This window comes from Grus americana, chromosome 1, assembly GCF_028858705.1.
Source record: "Grus americana isolate bGruAme1 chromosome 1, bGruAme1.mat, whole genome shotgun sequence".
Lineage (NCBI taxonomy): Eukaryota > Metazoa > Chordata > Aves > Gruiformes > Gruidae > Grus > Grus americana.
The window spans coordinates 202,971,146-202,987,314 of NC_072852.1; positions in this window are offsets into that span (position 1 = coordinate 202,971,146).

Below are 16,169 nucleotides of genomic sequence, written 5' to 3' on the forward strand. Positions count from 1 at the left end.
ATCTTTTTCAGTGCTAGGTTATGGGATATTCTCTTCTAGATGTGCTCAATTATTTACTGCATTTATTGCTATATATCTGTATTCCATTTGTGCTGTTACAGTGATTCCCCTTAATAACAACAGCTATGAAAAAAGGTCACAAACTCTCCGGGGCAGATGCCAGATCTTCTTATTGTTACTACAAAACATTTGCCTTTTCTTGAAAACTGTATATTTATAAGTAAGTAAGTACTTCAAAAAGACAGAATTCATTCAGAATATTGTAGAATTAGACTATATACACATGGATTTTAAACAAATGCTGTGCAGGTAATATACATTTACATTCAAACTGCCCTTTCTCTTTCTCTCTGTCTTTGTATATCTATAGTGTAGAAAGATAAATAAATTAGTGAAATAAATAAATAAATAAAAATTCTAAGTTACATTTGTGAGAACTTATTCCAGACAAACAGAGGGAGATGATGTCCTTTATAATATACCCAGTTTTGCTCAGATACTGAGGTAAGAATGGACTTTATCTGAGATAACAAACTATTTACTAAAATCAAGTCAACAGCAAGAAGGAAGAAACAGATTGACCATTTGTGTATGCTAATATTAAATACCATAATTTGTACAAATATGAAACTTCACTTTTTCAGTTGGAAGCATGGGGCTTGCAATCAATTCTTCACATAGCAGGAAACTGTTCAACTTTAAGGCTGAAGGAGAACTACCATAAAATACAAATAGGTTACTAAGAATTTATTGAATTTGCTCAACTGAAAGCTGCTATCCTTTTTTTTTTTTTTTTTTTTGAGGGGGGGCTTGGGGGCAGTAGCCATGACTGCAATGTTAAGTAAAATGGTGCTTTTTCACATGAAAATACAGCTTAAAAAACTGTTTATGTTTGAACATTTACTTGTCTTGGAAAAATCAAGATTTTTTTCTTAATTTATTGTCAATAGACATTGACCTTGGAAATAGCCCATCAAGAGTCTACCCTGAAGGATTTTGTTTATTTGTGCATCCTCAGCATGGACTCCGTTATAAATACTTTGCAGCAGAATGTGTTGTAATACACATTTGCACAGGATGTAGCACTGATGATAAATGTAACACAGCTTAGCTAGGCAACACAAGCCAAATAACAAGCTTTCTTCTGCCTTTAAATTTTAAGACAGTTTCAAAGTTCAGACTAAAAAGAACAATTCACATCTCTTGGCATTGTGTTGGGATATTTGAGACCACTTTAGGTGCTTCATGTGCTCAGCTCACCTTTTTAAGCTTTTCTTCTACCCTAAAGGCCTAGGAATGTAATAGAAACATGAGAGCAAAGATTCTGATCTCACCATGTGTCTCCAGCATCTGTAGATCAAGGCAAAAAACTTTAATATCTATGTCTTACTTTACTCTGCCTAACCCACAGGACTGAATTTCTAAGTGTTTAGCAATGTCACTGTGTGATTTTTCCCTCCCTAAAACTTACTCTTTCATGCAACCAAACATTTTTTATTGGAGGCTTTGCATTAAAGATGCAGAAAGACGGATGGCTGTGAGAAGGTTATAACTGTATTGTTATTTCCAAAAGGACAAGCTATGTCTGCAAAAGTCTTATCTCTTATTTCATCCATATGTGCCAAGATGTGGTAAATACATTCACTGTGATCAATTTACAGATAAATCCAAGCCTTGCTGAAGCTGTAAGGTTTGAAAAATTTTGCTTATCCATTGGTGTTCATATTTGCAAAATATCTATTCTGTTTTCAAACTTCAGAAATACAATAAAAATGTAATGCAACTGCAGCAATTCATATGAGTAAAAGATTGGGGTGTCTGTGTAAGGATCTTCAGAGTTTTAGGAGAAATAAGAAGGTCCTTGAAAAGTTTTAAGGAGCATATAGCTACTTCTGCCCTCCTAGTAAAAACTTGAGTACCTCATTAATTAAAAATTATCCTGATTTGGTTTATAAAGAGTCCTCAGGACATTCTTTGAGTTAAGGGCTGTTGCGAGCGGCTACCACCTCCAGCATCTTGGGAATCCAGGGATCCCTCCTGCCCAGCTGCAGGAGCTCAGCCTGGTGCACCTATGGACCCAGCGGTCAATGGATGTGGCTGCAGCTTTCTCTTTTGCAGGTTCAACTAGTAGTGAGGCTGTGTGTATCCCAGACACTCACACACACGTGCATGCACATGCACAGATAGACAATGGATACAGCTGGTTACGACTACAACTGCCACAGACAAGGTGCTGCCTTCAACAGCACCTCCATAGAGGACTCACATAGAACGTAACTATAGACACCAAATCCCCTTCCTCCTCTTCAGCTGGTGAGGGTTGAAGTTCACTAATGAAAGCACACACGTAGTGCTCTCTAGATTCACAAGCACATGCACACACACATTCACAGATCCTCCGAGTACCATCAGAACCCCTCCGTCCATCCGATACCACTGCCCAGATCCCAGGCCCTCTTGATCATTCCATGGGTATCCTACTCACCGACTGGTCCAGCTTGGTGCTCATGATCAAACAGATACACATATGCACTCATCTCACAGGCACCTCACACTTGCACCTCCCCTCACATACTAGCATGGATGCTCCACCTGCCTGATACCCCACCCCAGACCTAGGGCCTCCTTCTCACCATCTAGTCCAGCTTGAAGTTTGCTAGTGAATGACACACACCCCACAATGCACACCAGGTTTGGTGAAGATACAGACACTTCCTCCCCACACCAGAGCCAGCACCAGGCACACTGCTGTGACCCGCAGTCCTGCTCCAGCTGCCGGCACTGAGCCCCTCTCCTCACTCAAACCAGTCTCCCCTAGTAGCTGTTTTTTTCAGGACACATGCTTTTACTGCCCCAGTGGCTGGCAACAGAGACCCTTGCCTGCTCCAGTAGCTGGCACTGAGACCTCCAGTCACTCCAGTAAGGTCACACCATGGGTCCAGGGTGCTTACACCCTTGGTCTGACTCCAGTTGCTGACCCCAAATCCACTCACACTGGTCCCACCAGTTGCTGACACTTAGTCCTTGCAGCCCTCACACACATGCAACAGAGATGAAACTACACAGAGAGATAGTTAAGAAAATGTTTAGAACATAGGACAAACTGTGATCAGGGGCAGAGCTCAGACAGACAAGGGTACTGGCCAGCCTGGTTTCACACCTTTATACCGCTTTCTGTCTATTCCTCTCTCTGCTCCTCCCTGACTCCCTGCAGCTACACATTCTTTTATCAGTTCACATGCTTCCACCACTCCCTCTCAAATATCCCAAACGTTCCTTTTGTTGCCCCTTCTTATGAGTGGCAAAGCCCAGGTTGGATCTTTTGAGCACTGTGCCGTTTCTTAATGGCCCAACAACTAGTCACTGGAGACTTTTGCTCTTTGCCATCATCTCTGTTCTCCTGTGTCTACCAGGTTTGTGTCTCTGTGTGTTCTTGTTTAGCGTTTCCTCCTTTATATACTGTCCCCTTTGCATTGAAAAGGTCCTTGATCAGCTAACTTTAATGAAACAGATGCTCTCACCTTCCACATACCCTTACACTTTGTGGACAAAAAGAACCTACAGGTTGGTGAAAAGCAGACTGTTACATGTCATCACATATAGGGAAATGAAGCATATTTTATTTATGATGTCTCAGGTCTTGAGACATCTACCTGCTTGAGATTAATGCAGATAAATTAATGTGGATACACCATCAATATCTGAGACACATAAATGTACTGCATACCTTTGGAAGCAAATCAGAAAAAATGTTTTCCCAGTCTGACTTGACTCATAGGATGTACACGTCCTCAAGCAGAGGCCAGGGTGTTTCTCCAAACATTATACTATTGCACAATTTATCTAAATACAGGCCAGACATTCCATATTCAATTTTTCCCCCCATATTTTTCACTCACCAGAAAAATAATCCAAATTTAAAGGAAACGCACTTAAGAGTTTCAGGGTTTTCCTCTATCAGCGATTGGTGAGTGGTTAAGCTATGTAAGCGTAGGTGTCTTGTGCCACTGTGGATGCCCTAGGGTATTGTCCAGTCTCAAGATGCCCATGAAGAGCTAATGGGACTCTTGTAGTCTTGGGACATACTGGCCAATACTGTGTGGATGCCCCATGTACAAAGTCACCAGGCACTGCAGTTTAAGCATTTGAATGTCTCAGTTTTTGATACAGAATAATGCAAGAATGATGAATAGCTGCTAAGGGCATTTGGTAAAGCCCAGTATTTTTCTCATCCCATAATCATTTTTTGGGATTTCTTTTTTTTCTTCTCACAGTCCTGCTGGAAGCAATAATGTACAACGTATTTCCATGAAGGAACCTATTTGAAAAGAAGGGGGGGGGGGGGGAAGTAAAATCTACTGTTTAATCTGTACCTTGACCTTGATATTTTAAATTTTATTTTCATTATGATTTAGCTATCACACAGAATGAGAATATGTTTCTAATGAAAAAAAGTAGTTTGAAAGTACTGAAAGGGGATGTAGCAACAATGTTACAGTGTGTTTGCCAACAACTTTTGATCTGGAAAAATTCTCTGAAACCACAATGCTCCTTTGAATAGCTTCAGTTTAGATAAACTAGCCTTACTTTTTAGCAGCAGCTATAAAACATTTGCATGGACCATTTTCATTCAGTTCCTGAGCTGTGTGCTGATGGATATCTGCTGATAATAGTTTCTTACTGTTGCAGGGCATTCATGGTCCAGTGATGTTGAATAACCCCATGGCTGAGCAATCCTAACTGTTTTCCAGTGCAGAGAAATACAGCAAGGTTAGAATGGAGGAATCAAGGTGGCTCAGTAGTTCCAAAGTTATGACATTTTAAAGCCATTCTTCTCATTCATATGCCTTAGCAGGGTAGTTTGGGCATATATATGATGCAGTGAATGTATGGGCATTTATGGAGTTTGCACATAGGCCTTCTAGACTTAAAAAATGCCTCCCAGGTTGCCAGTGCCTCAGGTAAGGATGCTCAATAAAATGCACACTTTTGTGTTTGTGTGAAAAAGGTCTTAGTTATTTAATGCATACTGCTGCAGAATGAAGAGAGGCTACGATGCTGCAGGAAGCAGGAATAGAACTCTTCAATGGGGTTTCTTCTTGCTTTTACACTTGGTAATTTTTACATCAATATAAATTCACTGGTCCCAGTTTCTTATTTATAGTGATCAAAATAAGAGAAGGTTTAGGTCGCTTCTTGTATGGAATGTCTCAATATTATGAGTGTTTTCTTTCACTGCTTTTTAATTTAATAGCTACATGGATGCTTGAATACCTCATAGTCCTGTTTAATTTCGTCTTTTTGTATGATGCAGTTTTAGGATTTAGAGGAAAGGATCATCATCTGATTTTGAAAAGGATTTAAAAATCATTCCTCTCTGTCTTTACCAGAGATAGAGAAGCTCCTTGGAAATGTGGGTGTCTGTCATGTAAGCACAGAAAGAAAAAAGTGAGTACAAAGTGATGATTATTTCTTTTTAATGCTTTGAAGCTCTCACTGCTAGCAACATACAGGCTTCCTCTTGTTGTTAGCATGTCTGCCTTTTTTGTTTGAACAGTTTGTTTTACAGAAATAGATCTAGGCTCATAACATGTTTCTTAATCATCTCTCATTTTTGATACATATTAACAAGTCAGACATAGCATTCTGTCACTTTTAATACTATAAATTATTTATGCAGAAATTATGAATCAGAAAAAAAGGAGGTTCTGGAATTTGATGTTTGTATCAGTGAAACTAATACTGTATCAGGCAATACTTCCTACACAGGTATTTCTCACATCTCTCATTTTGGGGCATTGTTCCTCTCTATTTTAAAATTGAAATGCTATTGTTTTCTGTAAAATGAACGACAAGAATGCAAGTCAGGTGGGTTGGGAATTGGTGGGAATGAGCACTATAGATAGGTGAAGCTATACTGATAAACAGGGAGCTGATCACCTAACCAAAGCAGACTTGTATATGTAATCTGGTATCTTTTCATTGATGGCTTGGTTGGTATCTGAACATGATTTTATTATGAGATGAAATTATACTCAGTAACATTTAGGCTAAAATAACAGAGAAAACTATGGCTAATGCTGAAGCAATTGTGGAAAATGGTAAGAATTTCAGACCTCTATTTGTTTGAAAGAATGGACAAGAACCTGGAAAGGGCAGTAACACCTCAATATTCAGGGAAGGTATGAACAAACTGACATTCATGAAGTTTTCCAGGTGCAATTGCATTGTTATCTGCTTCATACTGCAAATGTATACTCCCCTGTGCTCTCCGTTTGAGAAATGAAACAACGAGAGGGAAAAGGCAGAGCATTCACTGAAGCACAAGAGTTAAAGTCAGACGCTCCAGCATTTCCTCATACTGATTTACCTCTACAATTCTGCACAAATCATTACCATTTCATATTTCAGTGAGCCCATCAGTCCATAAAGACTGCAATATTTACCCATATCACAAAGATGTTGCATGTATTCATTTGTATGTATAAAATGTTTTTACAGGTAGTGCAGCTATTATCTTTTTTTAAAAAGTGAACCTTGTCTTTAGCTTTGAGAAAGAAAAACCTTTCTGATCAAATCCCCAGGGAAATTTTAAGCTCCTGGTTTTGTTTTACCACTTTGATGCTTTCAGTGCCTTTTCCAAAGAATTAAAATGTCTTTAACAATAAAAAATATCTTCATCACTCTGGAATGCTGACAGCAGTCATGAACTGTTTGTAGTGATCTCATGCACTACCTTTTTTGTATTTCAAATGAATATAAAGTTGATGTGTTCTCTTTGAGCAAAAAATAATTAATTTAATTATGGCTAAAAAAAAGAAAAAAAAAAGATCTGCATTTGTTTATGCAAAGCCAAATCTCCCTCAGAACATGTTACTTCCTTTACTACCCTCCCAGGATGCTCCATCTTTTCCAACATAGAGCAAGATGTGTCTTATTGTACTTTGTACTGTAACATGTAGATTCCTGATGATTAATGGCATACACATAATAATTAGTGTAATAAGTTAATGTTTGATACTATAGAATTTATAAAGCTTTATAAACCTAAATAAATAACCAGACATAATGGCTCCTAATTAATTGCCAGTTGCATTAAATCTTAATCACAACAACATATCTTTAGTATACACTGTTATTTCTTCTCTGCAAACAAAAGCCAGTGGAGAAAGTCATTTCAGCATCCATGATAACCCATGTATCCACATTATCACGGATACCACTCCACGGGATTTTTATACCTGCCTATGATACATCTGGTATTGACCACTGTCAGAAATGAGGTCCTGGCCTCGATGAACTTCAGGTCACATACACCTTCCTGTGGAAAATGAAATAGAGTTCCCTGGGCTAGGTCTATTTCTTACATTAGATAATTCTGGAGTCAGTTTATGACAAAACAGTGGACTCAGCCTGGTGTAAAACTGCAGAAATCCAAATGAAGTCACAGTCAAACTGTAGTGCTTTCTGTTGGTACCTCTTCACTATTTTCATTGGACATAAGGCTGGCATGAGAATCAGGACCCCCATGATTTGAATCTTTTCACACATGCCCAAGACAAGATCATGTAATAATTTCTGATTTTTTTATACTAGGTATCGAGTTTTGATACTGAGCCAACTGTTCAGTGTGAAAATTTTGATCAAGAATAAAATGACTGTATCATGTAACAAGAATTATTAAGGAAAGAAGCAGAAGAGAAAGTACTAATAGTTTATGATTATTTTATATTTTTTTCTGAAATTACAGATAAAGCATTCTCATCTCCAACAGCGGATAGAATTAAAGTCTGCAAACCACAGTCGTCAAAATTATAATGTTTCTACAATTGCCATCAACTAAATTTTGAAATGGTTTAATTCTTCATGTATATGCACAAGTAAAAGTGACATAGGTGAAAATTATTCTGATAAAGAAATATGTACAAGAGCTGAAACATCTTTTGTTTGATTCTATTACTGTTGGATCGGTGGACCTAATAGCTCAAATAAGTTGCTAGGTGTTTGATATCCAAATGTTTGCCCAGGTGAAGGTTACATTTGTCATTTAAAAACTAGAAAGATACCAGATTTTTTTTTTAATATATACAAAATTGAATATATGTCAATATTTTGATCATTAGAAATGGGAAGATACAGACTTGTGAAGGCAAATTCTAAGAGATTTGTATATACAATAGAAGCTCATTATCCAGGATGGCCTTATTTAGACTTTTTTTTTACATCTGCAGTAATATAAGAACAAATAACTGTGGAAACAATCTATGTAGAGTTATAGATTCACTGATTCACCAGTGAATTATTCTAGTTTTGTGTCAGTGTAATGTGGTTTTGAGGAAGACTTATAATATTTACCTCTGAGGTGTAATCAGGCAGTTACATACCCAAACGAGATAAATTGCATAAGCAATTATAGTGGATGTAAAAATGTGTTCATAATTTGCACCTGTAAATTGTGAGAAAAGAAAAGGTAGCCTGTACCTAAATATCCTTCTCTGTCTTCTGCATTTATACCCAAACCCACAGCTGGATGATAGCTTGTAATTGCAAGAGTGTAAATCAGTTTAAAACACTATGACTTTGGCCAAGTGGTTGCCACTTTACTGTAATCTTTTAATAGAGTGTTACCTGCCAAGTTGAATTTCTGCTGCAATACCAGAAACAGTTCCCTAATATTATGATGTTCAGAAACAAAGTATAAATTAAATGAAAAAGGACACTGGTGATTTTCCAGAAGTGAAATCAAAACAGAATATGAATTAGCTATAGTTGTATACCTGGCTATAGTCATACTCTGGCTAAAGTTTGCCATATGCTGGATATGATATCATGGAGAGGAGAGGGAACAGGAAGAGAGAGTAGAGAAGGAAAGGGGAGAGGAGAGGAGGATATTTTCAATAAAAGAGTTTTGACTCTAAGTCTGTTCCCTAACAAAACGTTCCCTTTGTCCTCTTCAGCGGGGACATTTCAAATCTTCCGACAGTTTTATGAGCAACAATTTCTGCCCGTGTATATAGGCAGAAGCTGTGGTGCTCACAAGCAAAGATCAGAACTCACCGGGATGACATCACCATTTTCCGTATTAGTGAAACAACAGTGACAAATTGGAAACATGTAGTGCTCTCTTACTAGTTCATTAGCAATGAATTTGGATTATTAAAGAATAGTTTGATAAGAATATGACTATATTTGCATTAAATAAAAGTTTATTGAAGAAACATTTCTGATGGTTTATAGTTTCATCAATATGTTAATAGAAAGTCAGCCAGGTGTACTATTATTCTTTCTATTGCCTTGAAAATTATGCTTTAAAAAACTTTACTCAAATTGACATTTCTAGTTGATACTTGAAAAGCATATAAAATTAGAAGAGAAGGAGGAGAAAGGAAACTTCCTGTATCCAGTTTACAAGAACATCTTGCCATTGATTTATGCCTCTTCCTTTTGAAAGTGTAGTTTAAAATCTGTCCTTGAAAACATGGATCATGTCATACTGCCAAGTATTTTCCAGATAGCTTAAGAATTATGTCTTTTGCCAGTATTATGAAATCAGTTTGCATTTCCTGAATCAACATATGGAAATATTTAGTATTAGGGCAGTTTAAGATAAGTAATCAGACTTGATATCTTCTGTGATTTTTACAAATGGTCTGGCACAGTCACAAATGAGCTACCAAATTCCAAAAGAGAACAACTATTTCGTCTTGCATCTCTCCTCAGAACAGACTTACTTCTAGTATCATTTCCTGTGCCAGTGTTTATATGTATTTATAGAGAGATATACATATATACACAATATAAAAGTCATAATGCCTATGTTTTGAAATGTTTTCCAATTTAGAAATTGTATCTATGATAATGAAAAATACCTAACCTGCTTCTAATCTGCAGCTGCTCCAGATCTCGTAAGGAACTTCCCAGATTTCAAGCTAAATAGTAATTGCAAAGGCAACTAAAAAAAATTCTGAGACTTTAAGTTTTATAGATGGTGTTATAACTAGTTTTTTGCCTCTGAGTAGAGTAGTAAAATGTTGAAATATCAGTCCTATGGAAATTGCTAATTCTTTCACATTTGTTTTCTTTACAAGTTTGAATAAAATTTTACTATTTTTTTTTTACATTTTTTACATTATCATAAATCAGAAAATTAAAAAAAAAGGGTTAGATTTTGACATTTGTGATTATAGTAAAATATTTGCATATTTCCAAAACCAGAGTAGCTTGAGCTAAGATTAATAGATGCCTCCTAGGCACTATGATATAATTCTGATGACACTTGCCTCTTATTGATTAAGCTTTTGTTGCATATTATGTGTTTTCAAGATATAATCATATGATTTTCATTGTGTGTCATAATTTCAGACAAAAAAAAAAGTGGTAATATGTCATGGGAAATGTAATCCATTCACAGAGCTGTTTCTGTTTGATAGAGTGAGGAAGGGATGCACTCGAGTTATAACCCCTGTGAGTTCCTGCAGCTGCAAAGCACAGACAGAGTTAATGCAGACTACAAAATAAAATATTGCCATTAGTTTCAAAAAACCTAAGATTTTTGTCATAATGGTCGACCTGACCTAAAACATTAAGATTTTCATTTTCCTCATAGGAAAAACAGCTTTCTTGGAAAAATATTTGCAGAAACTGCATTTTCTGCTTTGAAAAAAAACTTCTTTAGCAGGTTTGCTTGTGAATCAATAATAAACCAAACTCTTAACACAGTATTTTGAAGCACTTCGCTGCTGGATGTTGCATTTTTACATGAAATTTCATCAATGTCCTGATGGTTTATGGCAACACAGGTTGCAGGGACAAGCCAAGTGATAGGAGCCGAATGGACCTGCCTCAGACGTGTGAAGCTGTGTGTAATGAGGTCCAAAGTGAACAGCAGCAGGCTCAGACGTGAGCAAATTGTGTCCTAAGTCCTTGAATTTTATTTACAGTTAGGTACCAGACAAGGTAATTGTGCCTGCCGTGCGGCTGCAGGTGAGACTTGCCAGCCTCCATGCACACAGTGGTGCGGTCAGCCCTTGCTTAGATGAGCAATGTGGTAGCTGCATGCTAATTACCAGTTCTCCACCCACTATTTCAACTTGCTGTAACAGCTCCCAGAAGGGACTAAGAAGTACCCCATGTAAGCGTCTGTCTTCTGAAGAAAACTCCTTTTTTTTCCCCCGGTAATACAGACATATGATAAGCCCTAGCTCATTCCTCTGCTCTGCCAGGCCCTGAGCACATCCCTCTCCTGGGAGGGCCAGCTCTGGGCTGTGTCCCACGGGGAACATGGGGGAGCTCCCAACTGTGCTGTGGGGAAGCCATGGCCAGGCCCAGCCTGGCCCAGGGAGGCCCCTGCACCTGGGGCGATGGCTGCTCTGCAAGGCAGCCCTGCCCCGGCCTGGCCATGGCCCTGATGAGCCCTGGCCTCAGTCATTTCCATCCCCATGACCATCCTGGGGCTGCCCGACCCCGATTCCCCCCACCGGGCCTGATCCTGACCCATACTCATGGGAGGCCCTCACAGCACCCTGACGTCTCCCACCAACTATTTCCTGGCAGCTGGAGCAAGTGCCTTTGTAGCATTAATGAAGCAAACCCACTTCTTGACAGAAAAAAAAACCAAGGGGTTTTTTTTTGTTTGTTTTGGTGCCTACTGCAATTTGATTTACATTTAAAACAATCCCCAACCTGAAGATGTTTCTTTCTTGGAAATTAGTTATCCAATTTGCATATTTTTTCATGCCACTACTCATATGCTACTGAATTTTATACTGGTGATGCCCAAGAGTAGTATGTTTACTATGAAGCATGCAAAGCACACAAAGCACTGTCCTATTGTCCTTTAAACTAAAAGAGGGTAGATTTAAAGTAGATATTAGGAAGAAATTCTTTACTGTGAGGGTGGTGAGGCACTGGAACAGGTTGCCCAGAGAAGTTGTGGATGCCCCATCTCTGGAAGTGTTCAAGGCCAGGTTGGATGGGGCTTTGGGCAACGTGGTCTAGTGGAGGGTGTCCCTGCCCATGGCAGGGGGTTGGAACTAGATGATCTTTGAGGTCCCTTCCAACCCAAACCATTCTTGGATTCTATGATTCTATTCACTAGAATGTATAGATCCCAAGGCCAGGATTTGCTTTCAGAGTGCTTTATATGACCTGTCAGTTTATCACTGAAGCTCTAAGTTACTCTGAAATGAATCTCTTAACAGTGTGCAGCTGCTTGTTGACTAGTTTACACAAGGTATTATGCTATTTTTAAAGCTGGTTTATAAATTTAAAATATGAAGTAACCTATTGATTCATATTTGAGTGCTATAAAATCAATCAGTGTAAACAGTTTCAGTAAATAATTTAGACACATTAAGAAAGCAAAAAGGAGAAAGAAAACTCAAGGAATGACAACTGGTAAGAGCTATTATGCTAAACGCAACATGTATTTGAACATCTTTCACAGTTTCTGTGCTTATAAAAAACCATTTAGTGGTTAATAATATAAATTATTTTTTCATGAACTTGAAGAAAGAAAAGCACTATGGATTTGTCAAAATTGATTTTTATGTGAGTTATGATTAGACAGGGAAATACTGCTGCTATATTACTGGAAGGACCTGAGCAAGAATTTTATATGTTTAAAACCCTGGTCATATAGTCAGTCTCCAGTGTATTATACCTGTATTTAGAAGACTTATTTCTTCATAAATCTTCTGCATTTCTAGTTGTCTCACACAGACTTTCCAAACCTCCTGGGTTTTGTCATGGTAACAGCTTAATTTATCTCATTTCAACTTATGTGATGAAAAATTGTAAGAGAACTTTACAGTGCCCCCCAAACATTTATTTGCTTTTGGTATTCTGTGTTTATACCTGACACTTTAAACATTTTTAAAGTTCTTTTTTTGATTTATCATACTGAATTAATAGGAAGATTGGTTAAAATGTACATTGTGAGGTAATTTTGCCCCATTTCCTTCCTAGATTTGGTAGTATAAGCCCTAGCATGGTACTTAGTACCGTATTTTAAAATAAGAGTTTCCAAATTTTTCTTGCTCAACAGACAAGAGATGGACTTGGGTACTCATTAAAAGTATATTGGAATCAGGAGCTAGCAGCCAGGGACAACAATTGTCCAGAACCAGTCTAAACTAAACTAAACTTAGGAAGGTCTAGCCAGCAAAACTTGGGAAAAGGAATGTTTCTGTGTGCCTTCAGTTCAGTGTCCAACATTTACAACAGACTTTGTTGTTGAATCTTGCACTGAGTTCCACCTAAGCTCATATTTTAATTTTGTATATTCTTACCGAAAAATACCTCCTTGAAAAAATATTTATGAACAAAGCCATTTTAAACACCTATATTTTCTGAAAGACATATTTAATCCAGCTGTTCTAGCAATATTGTTTCCATGTGAAAAATTGACTTTTAAAGTGGAGCCTACTCTTTGCCATTAGTAGGACTGGGTTTCTGTGAATACTCATTGGAACGATTAAATTAATAATTCTTGGAAGAAAGAGATTTCTGGCAAAGATTGCTGATCATTGGTGAAAGCAAACAGCATATTCTTACCATGAAGTTTTAGTACAAGAATTGCACTCAAAGAATATTTTTTTTCAATGTGACAGTGTCCACTGTCAGACATATGCAACAAAAGACTGACAGATCTGAAGAACACAAAAGTTTGTGATGGTTTCGCTGGGTACGCATAGGAATGCAGATTTAAAAATCTTTCTGTGGTCTTTCTCTATCATTAGCCATGCTTTGTCAAGCAGCTTCTTCAGAGAAGAAAGTCAGGCAAATTATTCTGACAGAAGTATCCACTAGTGGTAGGGCTGATGCAAACATACGTTAGACTGGATTAGAACCCCCACTCTTAGTCCTCTTCTTCCTCGTTTCTTAGGAAAAAGCCATTAGCTTCTGCCCCAGTGACAGCTGGGTCAAAGCTGATCCAAAATCTGAGGACAACTTCCAACTTGAGGGGAAGGAAGAACCCTTAAAAAATAAAATCATAATTTGTTCATAATTTGCAAACAAAAAAGAGCAAAATGTGTCATATTACTTGATATAAAATGTTGGCCCACTCAGTAGTTAGCACAGATGCTCCTTGAGTGAGTCATTTGTACAACATACTATAAACACAAATCATTTCAGTTCTTGGAAGAGAAAAACATAAAGAAACTTGTGCTTGTTCATATTCACAGAGATATACCATTTCTATTTTGAAAGTTTGGCTTGTATGATGTTAGCAGAATCAGGACCAAATTATAAAAGAGTTTTGGGTTTTTTTATTAAAGTTTGTCTTCTGATAGCTACTCAGATTTGGAAGACATGCCTAAATGATTTTTAAAATATTGGATAGATCCTTTAATTAAAATTTGTTCTAAATCTTTAATTGTCTGCTTATTTTTCTAGGCTTTGGTTCAGCAAAGCACTTAAACATGTGCCTGGTTTCAATCGTATCGAGTAGTCTCATGGTAGCCAAGTGGACTAAGTGTATAGCGATGAATGTGCCTAAGAGGACATGTGTGCAATTGTTTTGCCCATAAGCACATTGCATAGAGGCAATTATGTATCTCTTTCTTTTTAATAGATAATGTTGTTGTATTTTCTAGTTTCCTTATATTCTTTAATCATCCATTTAAAAATAGTACATTAAAATATGTTAAAGAAATGTGCGATTAAACTGCTGCCAAATAAGTTTCAATTTAAAAAGCATGTATTTTTTCCATCCAGCTGGAAAAGAGACACTTGAATTTGTTGATAGTTTAATACTGTTTGAAAACAGTATTCTGAAATTTGCACATGTGCTTAACAAGTTATGCATTATAAAAGTTGGAATGGTTTAGTTTTTTATTAAATATTAATTAGATCTGCTAAATGGATGGGAAAGAACAAGCAAATTTATTTCTCCTCTGCTTACAACTTGGTGCTAACAAGCTAACCGTGCCTAATTTTTAACAGATTAGTCTAGAGTGGCTAACTAGAACCTGCTTTTGGAGTACCAAAACATTATCTTTTATGATATGTATAGAGCTTCTGGGTACTTCCTTCTACAGAATACAAGCTACCATTTTGTCCCATTTTGAGAAACCACCATCCATAAAAGCTCTTTGTAGTTAATGTTGGCACATGGATGAAGTTTTCTTCCTTCTAAGTACTTCCTGTGATCTGCATCCTGTGCTTATGGAATTTCTCAGCCAGAAAAAATAGAGGCAATAACCTTGTAACCTCCTTGCCCACCCCCAAAATAATCACTAAAAAAAAATCAAGATTTTACAAGGTTTCAAAGTTACTAAATTCTGTACATGTAGAAAATTCACAGGTTGGGTTTTGTTTGTTGTTTTTTTTTTTTTTTTTTTAATTTGTGTCAACTTCAGTGGGAAATGGATGCACATTGCAGGATTTGTGCCATTGAGGACTGGAATTTGTCCATGTGATAGCCCAGGGACTTATCTTTTGAGCTTTGTGCTTTCTCAGTGATGAAGACGTATCTCATTCTCTCTCTGAGGTATCACATTGCTTCAGATCAATGGGGCAATCACCAACTTCAGCCGAAGTTGCCCTGTTGTAAAAAGAAGTACTGAGTGAGTCTCCTCAGAGAAGGTTCTCTGGCTTTGTAATTTACTATATCAACACTTGACAGAAACATCTGAGTATCTTCAGGGTATGCAGCCAAAGGTATGTGTTTAGTGTAGGCATTTGCAAGTAGTTGGTATGTACGTATTTCTGTGTCTGTGTGTGTGCACACACAGTTGCTGGAGAATGAAGGGGTGGTTTAATTTCTATGAGTTTTGGAATGCATGAAGTTTTTATTGAATTATTAAATCATATTGAGGTGACTGGGAGCCTTTCTAGCATTTTAAACTAATAAAATGACAGAAAAAAAATAAATGCTAAAGCTTTCTCTAATTTCAGTTCACCACATTCTCATTGCTAACTGATATAACTGCAATCCCTTTCTGCAAAGTTAACATCATAATATAGCTCACAGAATTCGTGTGTCTCAGAAATAACCCTATAAATAGTATATGCTATATTTACTATAAGAATTGAAATTGCAGAGATTTCTGAATCTCCCAAAAGCACACATTATATGTTTTCTTTCTGCTAAGTCGAAATACAGTAGGCCATTTTCTAACATGCTATGAATGAGAAATACTTATGATAAAATAAAGCCATTAGAC